The sequence below is a fragment of the Microtus pennsylvanicus genome, chromosome 10, assembly GCF_037038515.1.
Source record: "Microtus pennsylvanicus isolate mMicPen1 chromosome 10, mMicPen1.hap1, whole genome shotgun sequence".
Lineage (NCBI taxonomy): Eukaryota > Metazoa > Chordata > Mammalia > Rodentia > Cricetidae > Microtus > Microtus pennsylvanicus.
The window spans coordinates 77,441,545-77,459,803 of NC_134588.1; the positions used below are offsets into that span (position 1 = coordinate 77,441,545).

The following is an 18,259-nucleotide window of genomic DNA, read 5'->3' on the forward strand; positions in this document are numbered from 1 at the left end:
CATAAATGTAAATTTTTGCTTTATTTCCTTTTTAAGCCTCAATCCTTTACATTAATGAAACCTTTGTTGCTGTTCTTTGTTAGAACAACTAGTACTCTGCTCCGATTCAGTAGACATTCAAAGAAGTTTTTTAAAACTTGCAATAAAATTTTCACATATTATTGGGAATCATATAATGCTTTAATATGTGTACACATGGGGGCATGTGTATCTTCTCAATCCTTTAAATATATAAATATCCTTAGAATAATATAAATTTATCCTTTCTTTACAGTGAACACAGTAAAGAAATTCTTTCCCATTGTATTTTGCTCAGGGTATTTGCCCCTAAATAAGTAGAGAACTATGGTGTTGAGACGAGAGAGACCTAAAAAAACAGGGCAATTGAGCATAAGAGGGAAAGAGCATGCAATCATTCAACTTGCTGCCATGGGCTGGAGAAAAATTAAAGACTAAAATGAAGGCAACATAAGAAGGTTGATTTCAATCAGTGTTCCATGCTAATCAGACTTGCCTTCATCCTGCTCTTCTTCCTCTACATCATCACCTTCATCTTCTTCACCTTCACCTCCTTTTCATCAGTATCTTCCAATTATTCATTTTTTTCTTCATTATTATCCCAGCTTCGTCTTCTGGCTCTTCCTCATCTTCATCTATTATCAGAAGCCAAAGAATGCTATAAAGGACATGGTCAAACATTGATGACCTCTCTTAACTCATCAGCACCTGCATCAGAATGGTTAGTAAGCTGGATAAGGCAGCTTTCTTGGTCCTTACACCACCTCTTCCTCTTGGTCTCATTCTGCATTAGACGCAAAGGTTTTATCAAATCCTCTACAGATTTCCAATTGATTTCAGTGAAATTTGAAGATGGGTTGCCATTCTCATTCAGATGAAATTCTTTTCTGATAACTTTATTTTCCAAGTAACTATTTCTATCAAAATAATGATCTATTCTCTAACTGTATTTTGTGTCTGTCTCTTCAACTCTGGTCAAATACATCAGAGCCTATTTGTCCTCCTGTGCAAGCAATGCAGACACTCGTGGATGGTTGGCAATTGTTACACCGATATGTGGGATTTTGGCAATAAATTCTGTTCTAATTTCTGTCCTACTTTCAAAATTTCCTCGTTGGTCTGTTCATTAAATCCATCTATTCTATTTTGTACTTTGTCAATATGTTCAATTGCTTCTTGCTGTTCTTTTTCTCATTGTGGCAGGCCAGGAGATGTCAACATGTCCTCTCGTTGGGCAACAGAGTGTCTGGATTTCCTGGAATGAGATAGGAGTACAGACTGCCAGTTCAGGTCCATGTCACAAGGGGTTGTCTAGAAGTCAGAGGCCGGAGCTCCTACCCTTGTGCTCACCACAGGAATAAACTGGCAGGAGCTGAGGTGGCCTCAGGTGTGGGAGGTTTAAAACAGCATATATTATAGTGAAGACATTTAAAATCCTTTTTTGGAGCTTTTTGAGATATACTAATTCATTATTATCTATAGGCTCTCAGTCAGCTTTGTTGAATAAACAAACACACCAACTTTGTGCCTGTTCAGAATGTAACTATTCTTATTGTCTAGAATGCATTTTTTTGTAACTCCAGAGAGATAGACCTATGGAACTTTTTAAATTCGTTTGAGCTGAAGAAAAGTGCGAACCGAAACCAATTTCCTCTAACATAATGAAAGGGCACCTCCTTCTCAGTTGGCCTCCAATCTAAAGAAGCCCACTGTGAGTTGCAAAGCTTGTGAGGAGTCCTGCGTGTTGTCATTGTGGTACTCATGCCTCATCTCTATGCTACACACTGGTCACATACCTGTTCAAGGCACAGATTCCTGAACAGAGCAGTGGTGCTGATTAGGCCCTTTCAATACTCTCAAGGTATAGTTGTCTGAACTCCTGTCAGAGTTAAAGCTGTGTCAATTGGGCTTCACTCTATCACTGATAATCACTAACAATACCTAAAAATGTGGATAATAATTACTATCACAAAACTTAGTTGAGAAGCTCACCAAAATCACACACATACACACACACACACACGCACACACACACTTATTTGCACTTATACATATACACACAATCTTTAATGTGCAGGTTTTTTTGCATTACCTTTATTTTTCTTTACTTTATTTCCATATAGACAAGAATACTTTGTGAGTAAAACAGACACTAAGTAAATTTAAGTTAAACACACTTGAGTGGAATTTAGTAGTCAAAGGACATGAAATGTCAAGGAATAGATTTGACTCAGGTACGAATATACTCAAAATACCAAAATATTATCAGGAAAATGATCAAAACACAAATCTAAGAGTTTTCTTCTGTGTTCTCTGTTGCCTGTGAGGTTTTTTACACATCCCCCAGAAGGGTTGCCTCTGGGTCTTTCTTGGGCAGGTGTTTTCCACATTTAGACAAGATGCTTATGAGAGTTAGACTTATAACTGACTAGCCCAATGTACAGGCAGCAGAAATTCTCTTCTCAAAGCCCCCCAGGGAGCCCTCCAGCTTGGTCTGGAAAATGCACGGCTGGGTTGCCAGGCTTTTCCTGACCTCTGGTACGGATCCACCAGACCTGATAATATGCGCGCTCATGACTTCATCAGAGAAAGCCCTCAGTCTCACAAAGACGCGTGTGGTCAGAGGGAGGGAGACATTGTGAGGGAAAAATCAGAGTTCCTGAAGAAAATGGAAAACGCTGCAGATAAAAATAACAAAATCACATATTAAATAGCTCTATTCAACCTCCACCCATTTGTTTTCTGTGATATTTGGGGTCCTGGGGTTCTAGGTCTAGCACACAAGTCTGTTTTCTGTTTTTTGCTCTTTGTTTTGTGAGGATTTACATTTTCTGTCTTCCCAGAATGGAAACTTTGTTCCTCCTCTGGGAAAACACAACACATTCAGAATGTGTAATCCTAGACTGAAGGGTGCTTCCTGCTTTTCCAGAGCTTTCCCATGGCTCTTGCCATCCATAAAGATGCCTGAATCTGGTAGTGGAAATGAATTCCCATGGTTAAGGCACTGAAACCACTCCATTGGGCAGGGCATGGGCTTTATGCATTACCAAGGAATTTTGAGAAGATTTTAATTCTACTTCTGACGTCTAACTGTTTTCCCATCTAAAAATTATCAGTATGTGTTTCAATATAAAATGAGTAGATATTCATTAAAATATTTGGAAAACATAGGAAGTTAGGAGGGCAGAAATAGCGTTGGTAATCTTACACCCCCAAACAACTGCTGCTAATATATGTTTCAGAGTACCACCATGCTTCAATTTCATCATGAATGGCTTTTAAATTTTTTTGTTTGCTTTACATAGCAGTAATCATGCTGTATACACAATTCTGTATCCCTAAGTATAAAATTATACTGATCACATAGCAGAAGCCTTCCCTGTGTTATTATAAGCGGTTCCTAAATATCCATTGTGAACACTACAGTTGATTGCATCATTTCCTTTCTATTGGACATTCAGGTTATTTGCAATGTTTGAATAAAGCTGTGATGAACATTTTATAAATAAAAAAAATTCCCCACATGCGGGATTTTTTTTTTTTACTTAGTGTAGGTTGAATGGAAATAGAGCAACTGTGTTCATGTATGTACAGTGCCTTTGCCAATCACTTGTAAGATACAGTGCAAATTAGAAAATTATGTCCTTTTCCACCAGAAACTGTACTGCCACCTGTACTAGAAGTATCTCTTAAATGATACCTGGTCCTTACAAACGGATGCCACCTCTTGGAGCTGTAGAAAGCACAACTTGCACACCTCAAGGTGAACGATCTTTCTAAGGTTCCCATTTTTTCCCCAAGTTGTATGTTGATTTATTATTTTTAATAGTACTCTATGAGATACATCAATCACCCTATTCAGTGTGTAGAATTTTAAAAATTCTTATTTTTATTAAGGAGGTGGTACTTATTTTTAATCTACTTATCTTTATGTAGATAACTAACGAGACTATGGGTTCTCATTTTTATTTGTTTTCTAAACAACAAAAACAACAACATTCTATTTGACTACAGATAGCCTTTTCCTTTTTCACAACAGAGACTGTTAAATAGAAGTTGACTATGGCAGATACATCTGGTTCATACATAGACTGAAGGTATCTTGTGGCACACACCCACGATTTATGCTTTTAGTCTCTGAAGCTGGCCACACGCAATTGGATCATTCTGCTTCCAACCTTCCCTTGAAAGATAATCCCATTTTGTGTTTCTCTGTTATTTGTTGGATTGACGTCTGCAGAAGCCCATGGCACATTCTGAGGGATCTAGAACAGGAGGATTTAGTATGACCTGACCTGATGAAACTCTTTCTCTACCTAGATGCCCACCAGAAGTGTGGGGTAAGATGGTCACATACCAAAGCCAATTCTGTACTACAAAGCTGCTGGCCCCTGTTCTAAGGCCACTGCTGAGCAGAAAGCCGTGGTGTATCTGTGACCCTTTTCAGAAGCACTGTCCCATCACAAAGTCAGTTCAACATCTACTTGTCCACTCTATGAGAAAAGGTGAGGTACTCTTAAGTGGTTAGGGTTGCAGTGACTTTTGAATGATAGGTCAGGTGATCACTTCTAAAGAGATGAGCCTTGAGTTGAGACACAAATGACCTTGTAAATGACTACATATATAATGAAGGAACAATTGTCTATTTAGACATTATGATATACTTTACAGAGATAGTTTTATTCAGCTCATCACTCAAAATGCAAGGTTGTGCCTGGAGCAGAGATAAGGGTTTTGTGGCTTTTTAAACAACCAGAGACAAGTGAGTGTGAGTCTTCAGCTTGTTCCTTTTCCAACATCCACATTGTATCCTATGGTAGATAAGATGGGAGCTGCAGTTTTAGGCACTGGTGAAAGATGACAAAATCAAGGATAGAGGTATTACTCCCCACTTCCTATTTTAATCTGAAACTCCCCATGATTGTAACAGGAATGGACTTTAGTAGGAATGTCTGAGTAAGGGGAGAAAGAAATATTATTTGTTGGCTCAGGAAATCTTGTATGTGACCTTCTCTACTTCCAGGGACAGTCGTGTACTGAGAAGACAAATGAGAGCTTTCTGTTTATCATCTTGGACATTAGTGCATGGGAGGCTTTGTCCTAGTTGGACTACCCAGTTGGATGGGGGCTGGTCCCATATGCTACCCGTTCTGGCAGGGCTATGATTTCTAGGTGTGAGTTTGGGTATGGGCTGCTTCTTACATTCTCTTTTGAAAGAAAAAATCTGGAAGGGATGAGGGACGAATAGCTAGATGGACAATATCAACGGGGGACCGAAGTTCTGGTTTCCTTCCAAAGTAAACCATATATTTACCAATGCTTTCTCATACAAAATGTAGAAAGGATGGAACCGGGGTCACCTGACTTGGCAGGCACTGTGGACAACAGGAGAAATAGGAATTCCTGAGATTTACTGTGCCCAGACCCAGCAGGGTCCAGCAGGAACTTTGACAACTTAATTGTGTTCTTACTCAGTCACCCACAGCTAATGCATCTTCCTGGCAAAGCAGGTGTCTTCCATAAGGAGCACCACGGGGCAGATTGTTATCATAAGAGCCTGCCAAAGTCTGCTCTAAATTGTCCCTGGACCAGTTATAATAAACCAAATAGCTACAAATAGACACCAATTTGCAGAAATGTGAACGGTACAAAGTGTGCCTTCAGCTTGGGGATGAGAGGAGAATGGGTGGTGAATATCAGCCTTGTAGGGAAGAAACTTCAGGTGATCATGTGGGATGGCAGGTGACACCACTCTGAAAGAGCGAATTGCTCCATCCTTTGTGCTTTCTTGAGTTTGTCTGCAACCTGCCCAAATAGGTGTGTACTATTACATTGGGTGATTTAAATCTTGGGATGCTTGGACCTTTGAGAGACAAAGTATTTGAATTCCAGTATGAGCAGTGTGGAGGGATGGGATGCAGTGCGATTTTTTTCTTGTTCTGCATACAGAGGGAAGTGAAACTCATGATCCCTTTCAAAGAATGCAGTGGATCCAGGCAACATCATTCAGTAACACTCTGTTCAGTCCAGACTTTACTCAGTATTAAAAAGCTATTCTGGGTCTTGATGGTAGAAAAGGGTAAATCCTACCAATTGTCTAGATGCTAGCAATTTAATTAGCTAGATGTGAGGGCACTCTACCTCACTCACCAGCAACGCACCAACAATGTATGTCCTGCAACACAGTCACTCTAGTGGGGGCCAAAAGGAGAGAGGGGAAATTAATGCTGTTTCCTTTTCCCCATCAGCTCATATATTATCATGTCTTCCTTTTAAAAAAAGTAAAGTCAATTACTTTATTAAAATGTGTTTTAGAAAATCTAGAAAGAAAAGAAGAGAAGAAATATTGCCCACAATTGTACTATCCAAAGACAGGAGATAGCATGTCAGTAAACTCCCTTTCATTGCTAATTAATTTTTACCCATATTTGATTTTACATTATGTGTTGTTACTATCTCTTTATAAATAACTTTAGTGACTACAAAATTTCACAGCAGATGGGGATAATATAAACTAGCAATTACTGAGCACATAGTCTTCAAATCTCCATTTCCACAGGTAAGTTAGAATGCACTGAATACCTGAAGATAAAATGTTTTTGTGGATTTGGAAAAATTTTCTCAGGACAGAGTTTTAAAAATGTACAGATACTGCATCAAAGTGAATTAAAATACCTACTATTCTTTCTTCCTTTCTGTCTCTTTCAGAATTGAGTATATTATGGTATTTGATTCTTACAACTAATCTAACTTTTGACATATACATGGTGACATCATCAATATTCAACACCACTGAACCAACTCTAGTCATCAAGGACTCATTAGGTTTCTGGAGTTATTTGTCCTACAATGCAACACTGTATCCTTCTGCTTAATATTCTTGATGTAGCAAAAGGATTGAGAGTATGTTTGTGCATGTATATATGCATATGTATATCTAACCTGTCTTGTGAAAGTATATCCAAACATATATACATTTTTCTAACTTTGTATAGTACAATGACCACAACTATAACAGCCTCAATGTTGGTATGAAATTGATTTTTGTGTTGGGAAAGTGTGAAATACTTCTTCAGCATTTTACAGAGTAAAGGACAAGCACACGTGACAGCTGACTATGCTTGTGAGTCAACAGCTTTCACGTGCAAGCCTTGTCTGGTGGGGAACGGGTGCTATACCAGAGTCTCTGATCTGTAACCCACAGAAGTGCAAGGTTTGGGATGTCCAATAGATAGAGCATGGTGCCCAGCAGACGGAATGCAGAGTGAACATATCTCATGTGTACTCATCCTGGTCAGGAAGAAGCTCCCAGGCAACACTAGTGTGCAGAACATGCAGACCATCCTCGCTTCCACACCCATCTGATCATGTGGCTGGTGTGCTGGTTAGATTTCTGTCAATTTGACACAAATTATGATCATCTGGGAAGAGGGTGCCTGGCTAGCTCAATCAGTAGAGCAACGTGGGTTCGAGCCCCACGTTGGGCGCCATTCTGTTGTATTGAGCGGTGGGCTGCATTCCCGCCCAGCTCTTTACTAACGATGAGTGGGGGAGGGCCTAGAGCATTGTGGGCAGTGTGTCCAGTAGGCAGGGGGTCTTGGGTTATGTAAGAAAGCAGGCTGAGCAAGTCAGTAAGCAGTGTTTCTCCATGGTTTCTGTCTCTGTTCCAGTGCTGGCTTTCCTTGCTGACAGAAAGCTACCAGGAAGAATGAAGTGAAATAAGACCTTTCCTACCTAAGTTGCTTTTGGTCAGTTTTTTTAATCATAGTGACAGAGAAGTAAACTTTAAACAAATTATAAGTCAAATAAATAAAAATTTAGACTAATATTTTTGGTGCATTAAGTTATTGGACACTCAGGAAATTCTTCTAAATTAGTGACAAACAATATGTCTGTTTGCATAGTATTTCTATTTAAGCAATGATATATAAAGACATATTTAATTTTAATTACTGGCTCATATATATATACATATATATATATATTAGTCAGAGTACTTAAAGTGTATATTTACAAGCATTTAATTCTGTCATAAGCATAGGTACTATATATAATATATACAAATACATACATGTATGTAATATTCATGTACCTACACAGAGAAAGGAACCAGGAGAGAAAGAGAGAGAGGGAGAGAGAGAGAGAGAGATAGAGAGAGAGAGAGAGAGAGAGAGAGAGAGGAGAACTTTTTGTCTCCTTTTCCTCAGGCATATTAAACATTCCATTTTTCTATTAAATTATGCTCTTTTAGTAGCTGAGAATTCATTACATTGCTCTTACGAGCTTTTTCTGAGTTTAACTCCCACCACAACTACAGCATCGAGAATGAGAATGCACAGCCTGCATTTACCGTGTACTGTATGATGCATGAGTATTTCTGTGTATTTCCCCGTTTGATCCCCTTTGGCCATTTGGCATTGTCTCCAGTCTATAGCTGAGTTGACTGATATCTTGAAGTTAAAAGATTAGCTCAGGTTATACAGTGAGTAAATGCTGCAGCCATGGGCACCATTCTCGGTGTAAAGAAATAATGAAGAATCTTGTGGCTCCATTCCTGTGTATCCCTGCTTGGAAATTTAGAAGACTTTCCGGGAAGAGCTTTACTAATTGAGAATGGGGCTGATGTCTGTGTGGCACTGACCCTTCAGGGCTGCTCTTTAATTTAATAGGTCCAATCAGTGTCCTTTAGGGTTAGTGTGCCCCATGGCTGAAGCTTGGAGAAGGGGATTATTTATCTGCCAGTCATCCCAGAATAAAATATCGAGGATTATGTGCACTTGTGAAATTTATTCTAAAAGTTTAGATTTTTTTTAAAAGAAGTAACTGTAAAGATAGAACTTCCTTAAATCATAGAGAATGCAGGGGGAGCACCCAGGAACAAACAGCCTTCTTAGGAGCAGTGGCGGCACCTTGAGGGTCCCTCCTCAGGCTCTCATAGCCAATGGCAGACACTAAGAGAAGCGTCTCAGTGAGCTGAGGGGTCTCCAAGCACAGGTGCTGGGTTCACAAGTCAAATGGCAAAGCTATAGAAAAAGGCATTGAGCCTGGTGTCTATGCTGGTAAATGACACCCCGAGCTTCAGCAAAGGAACCCCTTAAACTGTTTCCTAGTTCTGCTATGTGGACATTCCAGCATGAAAGTTGGGAGCTATGTTTCTGAATGCTGCATGTTCTATTGTTTGTAAACTTAATTTTGGTCTATTAGAGTTCACATGATGCTTCTTACCAATAATTCAGTTTAACTAATATTTCCAAATGCCTTTGGAAATGTATTACAAGAAATATGTATTCTATGTTCAAAACTTAATTATCAGTCAATCAAGGGATGAAATGGGCTAGACTATGCCGTTTCAGGCGAGAAAGCAATGATCACCTATCATGCCAGACCCTATGATAGATGCTGATGAGGAAATTTCATAGCCTCGAGAACCTACATTTTTAAAAGTGAAGAGAAAAATAAAAGCATTATGAATATTAAAATTTAAGAGAACAACAAGCTACATGAAAATGCTAACAGAAATGGTCCTGGGGGTGTAACTCAGTGTTACTTTGTTTGCCTAGCATGTGCAAGGCCTGGGGTTTGATGGCCAGAATGGAAAACAAAATTAAGACGTGAAGAAAGGAACAGAACAGAACAGAACAGGAAATAAGTAAGTTGTCTGGCCCACAGATTGCAGAAGAGGAACACCGTGCTGTGGAGTCAGCCTTGAACATTCCTGGAGTTCTCTGCCTTAATTTTGCTCTGTGGAGTGTGAAAGACTCACATTGATCAGAAACATGCTCTATTTCTTAACAGATAAATTCCAAACTTCAAGTTGAAATTTAGTTACCATTATGGTCTTAAATGATAGGATTATGTTATAATCTCAAACAATTTAAAATAAGGTTTTTTAAATTTTTTCAAATAGAAGTGATTAGGCTATGGAGGCAGACATGATTAATGTGGTTAGCATAAGGTAGAATTATCTTGAAATCAGATTTCTGATACAATGTTGAGTTCAGTTCAATTCCTTATCTCTCTTACATGCACATGCCCTCCCATCATGTCATGGCACAGCAACAAGGACCTTATCATTTGACCTCATTCTCAAACTTGTAATGCACTAAACTTAAGAAGTATGAGCCACATAAGTGTATATAGTTTATGAGGTACTCTGCTATGGCCCCAGAAAACTCACTAAGACATGGGGCTCCCCTGAATGCCTGAGCCTGAATCAGCGGGTTTGCCTGAGTGATGATGAGCTTGATAATGATGATAGCGGTATGATCTGCAACTCCTATATTTACTGAACAGGACTTGGTGTCAACAACCTTGCTCCATTATTTTAGCGATCTCATAGCATTTGATACCATGAAAACAATAGGCTGAAATCTCTGCCTTCCTGGGTTTTCAGTCTAAAAGCAGCTGCTCAAAGTCCTATGGAGTACAATTTTGAGCCTTGTCTATACTTTCCATTACTTTTAACTTGCCTCCATTAAAACTGGAGGCAGCAGAGGAAAGAGACTATTTTCAGTATTAACATACATTGACTACATGGCTACGTGGCCCCCACATGCAGTTATTTCTTTCAGGAGGTGGTTTATTAAAGGACAGTACAATGTCTGCTGCATAAAAGAACTTTGTAAACACCACCTAGTGATGTAAATACTCACTTTCTAGTCATCTGTTCTTCACCTCTTTCGCCTCCCTATATGTGTGTCTTGTACACTGGAGTCTTACACTTCTGCATGGTGAAGAATTTGATGTCTGGCCCTGGTCCTTGAATTCTGAATTCTAAACAGTTATGTCAAAATCTTTGAAAAACCATGCCCACATGCCTTAAAGGACTGTATTTTTGAGAACATTGAATATGCTTATGAATGAGTTAAATGGGGACTGGTCATATTTGACAGTCACTGAGTTGGAAAATATCAACAATATATGATGGGGAGTCTGTAAACCGACTTTATAAGTGCTGGAGACTCGGAACAACTATATAGATCATATACGACCATGGCAACTCTTATAAAGGAAAACATTTAATTGGGTCTGCCTTACAGTTTCAGAGGATTAGACCATAATCATCATAGCTAGATATGACAGTGTGCAGGAGACGTGGTGCTGGAGAAGGAGCTGAGAATTCTGTATCTTCATTCACAGGTTGCAGAAGGAGACTGTGTCACACTGGGCATAGACTGAGCATATAAGACCTCAAAGCTTAGCTTTATAGTGACACACTCACTCCAACAAGGTCACACCTACTTCAAAAATGCTGTAACTCCTTATAATGCCACTCCTTATGTGTCAAACATTCAAACACATGACTCTATGGAGGCCACACCTATTCAAAACACCGCAGTGTGTGTGTGTGTGTTCATATTCACATGTAATTGTCGAGAGAGAAGCAGTGTTCTGGCTCCACAAGGAGAGGGAGTTGGACATTCTGTGCCTCATATGCCTCTTGGACTCTGCCCTGTGTGCTCTGCTTAGCTTGTCCAGTCTATCTTGTCCTCTTGTTAAACCCTAATCTTGACTATAACAGCTTCAGCGAGATACCTACTTAAGCATAAGAGTTATTTTTGAGACCCCTTCTGTATTTTGGCTGCTTTTTTCATTGTTGTTTTCGAATACCTAAGAAGCAACAACTTAAATGAAGAATGGTTGTTCTGAGTTCAGGGTTTTATGATGGGGTTCTGGCCTTGCTGTGGGAACCTACAACTGGTCACTCTTCAGCAGTAGCTGGGACACAGAAACTCAGGTAGCGACCAGGGATAGGTCATAATCCATAATCTGACCTTAGTCATGCGTTTCCACCAGCTGCTACTTGCCCTCTTAAGATTCTCTCACCTCTCCGAACTGCCACCCATGGGAGGAACTATTCAAATCGTTGTTGGTGAGTGGCATTTCTCAGTCAAACCATCAGCACATGCCAGTTTGTGATCAGTGTCAGAAGCGAGGACAGTATTTTAGAACATCTGCCCCACCCCCATTGTGTAGTTGTCCACTTTCACTACTCCCAAACATTCCCAGCCTCACTCAGGAAACGTTAGATTGAAAAGGACCATTCATAATCTCTAAAAGACACCTATAAAATTCAAATATTGGAACAAAAAGTGAACCAAGTGTGAAGAAATAAAATACTCCACTTTCAAGTAGAAGCTAAAGGTCAATGATGTGGAAAACCCCAGTAGCGGCCAAGACAAGCTGTCTTGGGAGTAGAAACAACAGGGTTACAAGTTCTCAACCCATCCCTTGGCAGCTGGGGCTGTGTGTCTGATAATGGTGATGATGCCTCTTGGGGTCTGCCTCTCATTCTCACATCTCCTTTGGTGATAATCATTTCTTCCCCACTTTAAAATGCTTTTCTTATTCGACTATTTATTTACATCCTTCATCATTCTGAAGGGATTTGAAGAAACTTGGATATATACACACATATCAGTTTTCTTGTTTCCTTATTTTTGAAGGAAACAAGAAAATGATGTGGAAGCAGAAAGTGAGGAGGTGTGACAATTATGTAAGTTAGGAGGAAAGGGGAGGCGGGTTAAGATTAATGTCTAAAGTGCACGCTATAAAAATCCCCTGCACATATTCATTACTCCATGGGAAGCCTCTGCGTCTTTATTTATTTGTTTGCTTGCTTATTTCCTTCCTTGTGCATTTGTTTTTGGGTTACTTGAGCTAGCTGACATTTCATAGCTCCGAGACCCTTCTACAGCAGTTGCTGCTGTCAGCTTGCCTCTGCAATCCTAATGCTTGCTGCTCTAAACTTTGATGCTATGTAATTCATTTTCAAAGGTTCATGATTGTTAGGTCTTCATTATGGGCTGTACTTTCTATCTGTGGGAAGTAACCTTTTCTCCATTTAATGCATTTTGCCTTGATTTCTACTTTGACACAGAAATAGCTACCCTGGAGTTGTATTTACTTGTGGACAGCCAGTATAACCTTTTAATGTTAATGTTTCAGATTCATTTGGCTTGGGTGGTATCTTGTAAAAAGCAGCATGTATTTGTAGTTTGTTTTTGACCTACACTGAGAGATGTTGATTTTGAGAGGAAAATTTTAAATTGTCCCATTTTTAACAGACTTGTTGGTTGGTGTTTTCTTGTAGTCACGAGAACAACTCTAAAAGGGGATGCTGGCTTACTCCTACCTATTTACCACCCATTTATCTCAAATGAATATACCTTCATCTTTTTTTAATCCATAGCATCTGTGACATGACATCCAATTTAGTATATCTTTTTGGGTGAAAGTGAGTATGATTTTCAAACAAGAATTTCTTCACTGGGCACAGATTCTCCCGTGAACTGGAGAAGTATGGATGTAAACTAATCTCTTTGTTGGGTTTGTGGACATAAAACAGGTTGCCAGACCCCTCAACTGTCAAACAGTACCAAGGGCTTTTCTTGGTAGGTTAAGTGTCTTCTATCCTCTGTGTTTCCTTTAATAAATTCCATTCCTTCCTCAGTGTCTACTCATAAACCTCATCATTGCTTCAATCTACAGCTTCTTGTTCAGAGATTGCCGCATTTGTATTGGGGACACTTTTCTTTAGAGTACTCTATTGACATTGGAATGAGGTCAAACCCTTTCGTTTCCAGAAGCTCTGGCTTTTGTGGGAGGGGATATTAGGAAAGAATTACCTCTACAGTTAGGTAAGATTGAAGGTCTAAATCAATCCCCTAGAGCATTGTCAGCATTTCTGTCTCTCTGGCTTTCTCTGTGTGTCAGCATGATTTTTGTTTAATCCTTAGGTATAGAGTCTCCTAGGTTATGTAAATATAGATTTTGATTGCTTCTATTGTTTTGGGTAGTTGACTATTATTTATATTACTCTGATTCCTCTTTTAATCCTCTTTCAGATGGCTCTCTATTTTTGAAAATTAAAATTCAGTCCAGTGAGGGTGATGTCTTGTTTCTAAGAACTGTTTTGTTTAATGCTACTAATGGATGTCATGTCAAGGTCAGCTTTTGTGTTTCTCTGTACAAAAACTTGTTATTATCTTAGACCTGCCATATTTTTGTATTCTATTGAGAATATGAAAAGTAATATTTAAAAGCTGTCCTCTGTTCTCCAGAGACAATCGTGTTGAGAGAGCATCTTTCTCTCTAATACTCTTATGACTTGCAGTATGTCTTAGTCCATGTATTGGCTCCTCACCTTATCTGACACCTGTGTTTTTTCAATTGCTGACCATTCAATGCCAAGCCATTTATTCAGCCAAATAATTTTTTTCTGAGAAAACATTCATTTTTGAACTAGTTCAGGTCATAAGAACAATATTGCTTGGCCAGAAAAGTTGCACATAAATTTCCTAATTCCCTTTCTTTCATTGGCTTGGCCATCCTGAACTTCAAGTAGCTATCCAGTACCTTTCAGCTGTTGTCAGCAAGTTGTACTGATAAGCCTATAAGAAACAGAAATATAACATCAGATAATAATAACAAACTTAAAAATCATGAAAGCAATGGACAAGTGTGTTTTTCTCCAAAGTAGGCTTGTTTCTCAAGGCTTTCATGGAATGAGATAAGTGAGGCAAATTCTACAGGCATTAAGTTCTTTGGGGTGAAAAAATGATTCTGTATTTTTTTCTGATGGGTCCAGTTAAAGTCATAGATAACTTACAGATAAAAGAAGAAAGCTAGAAAACTAAAGAGATTCAATGGTATACTATTGGCCCTGAAGATGATGTGTTGTTTCTAAAGAAGGAAGTGGATCATGAGTCAAGAATATGGGCAGCCTAAAGAAGCTGGGAAAGGAAAAAAAACATATTCTTTAATAAGTACAGATTTTGAGACTAGGAACATGAAAATGTTCTGTACATAGGTGGTGGTAATGGTTGTAAAATAATGTAAATTTTCAACAGAAACTATACCACATGCCTAAATATAACGAAATGTTAAAATTAATGTTAGTTACTTATATGTCATCAAAATCTTACATGTACCAAAGAAATAACTCTCTCTTAAAGTTTTCATAAAGTTGTCTTGATTTTAGTCCATCCATGCTTCTGATCTCCCATATTAAAAGATAATAAAGCACTGATCGTGAATTCTTGATTATAGCTTTCAATACCAGTAAGTGGGGTGGGGATGTGACTCAATGCAGAACTTGCCTGGCATGCTGAAAGCCCTGAATTGGTTTCCAGAGCTGTATAGACTGGGCGTGGAGGCTCATGGTTGTAATCCAAGCATGGAGACAAGGTTAGGAAGGCCATTTATGGTTGCATAGTAAGTTCCAAGCCAGCTTGAACTTTAACTCAAAGAGCAAAACCAGAAACAAACCCAATTTTTTTTTAGTATGTTTTCTCACTTGTCAAAATCTTAAACGGGGTGCCATTATTAAAGCTAACATTGGCATGATATTCTTAACTAAACTTCACCTTTATTTTGATAGTCCCAAATTTTGCAGTAATGCCAATTCCCTCTCCTATAGCCCAGTTTAGTACACGGCCTTTACACTTAGCTGTTAAGGTTTTTTGACCTTACAACCTTTGCTTTTGCAGAGTCCTGGCCAGTTATTTTAAAGGCTGTTCACCAAAAATGGTATGATTGATATTTTCTCTTGATTTCCTCCCCAAGTTGCTTTTGGTCATGATGTTTCATTGCAGCAAAAGTAACTCTGACTAGGACACAGGCACACATAAAAATGGCCATACCCATTGTTTTATGTTGATGATGCTCTCTGAACTCAGGCTCTCAGGCTTGCATAGCAGGTGTTTTTTCTCACCGAGTCATCTCTCCAAGTCCCATGCAAGAACGTTTAGAGTCAACAAAACTAACTGTCAATGCCAGATATGCCACTTTCTAGCTTTAACAAGCTGTAAGCCCTTCCCCCAACAATCTCCATACTTTTCTGGCCCTCCTCTATAAGACTGAGAGGGTGATATCTGTTCTCACTGTCCTATGGACCAAATGAGATAGCAGAGCTATTTATCCAGCCTGCACTCATTAACCATCCACAAACTAGTAGGAGGCATTTTTAGTGAAAGTGATGCTGGAGTCACCCTCAGCAATGAACAAATGAGGATAGAGACTTTGCCCATGCGTGATCATAGCATGACAGGAGAAATGAATTATTGAATGAAGACTTACACGTGTTACAGCTGGGGAAGCGCAGAGTACCTGGCTGATGCATAGTAAGAGGATCTTTTGCAGGTATTGGGAAAGTCACTTAGCCCAACGCCGGGTAGATGTATGCCCTTGAAGGTGTAGGAGGTCTACGCGAGTTCCCCTTTCTTCTCCCTGCCTGAATCTTTCCCTCATCTCTCAAACTAACAGGGTCAGATAACAAGGTGATTGTCCTTTGTCCCAGTAGGACTGAGCAGCGTCTTTAAAGTGCTAATGTGAGGAAAAGGACTTGCTTCTTAAGTGCACATGACAGACGGTCGAACCCATTTCTTCCTTGTCACTTGTCCCCAGCTTGCTGTTGTATGGCAAAGTGTTACCAAATGCCACTTTAGTGCATTGGTTTCTGGAGATGGCCGAGATGAAACTCACCTCAAAAACCCCAAGTTCCCAGCATGCAAAGACTTTCACAGGCATTTCCCAAGGACGCTTCAGCCATGCACATTCTCAATCTGCTCACCTATGAAGGACAGCTGAACCTTCCCGACTATTATTGAGATATATGCACACAATAGCTAAAGCCTTTTAAAAAACTTTTAGATATAATATAAACTAGGAGATAAACAAAACTTTAAATAAATCCTTACATATTCCTCACCAAGTTTCAACAATTACTGTGTTTGCTTCATATATCATTTATCTCTTTTTAATTTCTTTGGGGGCTAAAATATGCCCTTGAAGGGGTAGGAGTTATATGTGAGTTTCCTTTTCTTCTTTCAAAGGGTAAATTTGATCATATAACTCTAATTTCTTTGATACATACTCCCAAACCATGCACACCTATTGACCATCTATTATCTAATCTAGCACAAACCCAATAGTGATTGATTGGAACCATCTATGAAGAGTTCAGAGCTTGGAAAGTCTCACTCAACTGTTCTAGAATTAAGCACAAGATTGGCCTACTCATGAGATATGGACTGTGACTGTCTTTCTTATCTTCTGTGCATGGGAAGATCTTTAAACACTACCTTACTACATCTACTTCTATCTCGACTCTGAAAAGGGAGCTCATTAGCAATTGTGGGGCAGGCTGAGGAAGATTGGAGACAAACATTCTGAGTTCATAAGAAAGGTAGGTTCTCAAAACAAAAGAGTTACTTCTACATGGAAGATGGATAGGAAACCATGAGAAAGACAGAGGGCTCACTGTTATGCCCACAGGATTCTATTTTTTCTCAAGGGGAGACTGACAATATAATTAACCTAAATAGGAACAGGGCAATTCAGCAATAAGCTTGCTTCATCTAAACTATTTAATGACATGACATTCCAAAGTAAGACTTGGGGGCTTGAGAGTTTGCTCAGTGGTTAAGAGCAGTTGCGGCTCTTACAGAGGACCAGAGTTTGATTCTCAATGCCAATATAGTAACTCAAAATTGTCTATAACTCCAATTTCAGGACACTCAGTGCCCTCTTCTGACCTTCATAGGTGCCAGGCATGCATCTGATACACAAGTAAATATTCATGCAAAACACCCGTGAATATAAAGTAAAAATAAATATAAATAATGATTCCACCATATGCGTTCTAGAAAGAGGGGCAGCCAAACAAAATGAGAAAAACCTGAAACCCTCTCTAGTTTGTTCTTCTTCTCCATATTATTAGAATAAATGTGCTTTTTACTCTACTACATTTATAAATAATAATAAGAAGAAAAATAAAATAATAATAATAATAGTTATTATTTTTAGTTCTAAGCTTGAACCTTGGCCATTGTACCTGAGAGAAAACACTGTGTTCCTTCCTAAGCTGTAATTGCAGCCATCCAAATGTGGTTGACATTTGGGTGACATGGAGTCTGGATGCAAGACTGACTTAATTATTCAGATCCTCCTTAGTCCACAGAATTTGTCTGTGGGGGTTTTGCCTTTTCATTTATGATCCCATCACATTCCTTGAGTCCGTGAGCCAAACCGGTTAGAAAATCACTGGTCTGGTCAAAACAGCTGGGCACTAAAGAAGAGAAAGTTGTTTGGGGGAAATTCTAAATTGCTTTGCCTCACTGAAGAGCTGAGGGATGTGGCTGTATGTCTTCTTCCTAAAGGGTCTGGGTTGACCCACCGTATTATAGACGTCTGGCAATCTGACTAATTTCCTGCTGCCTGGCTGCACCCCTAGACCATC

The 18,259-nt window shown here is 39.2% G+C and overlaps 1 pseudogene; it reads right to left on the bottom strand.

The window, feature by feature from the left end:
• Positions 1-500: 500 nt before the first annotated feature.
• Positions 501-18,259, bottom strand: part of LOC142858144 (protein SET-like) — a 49,360-nt pseudogene continuing 31,601 nt past the window's right edge.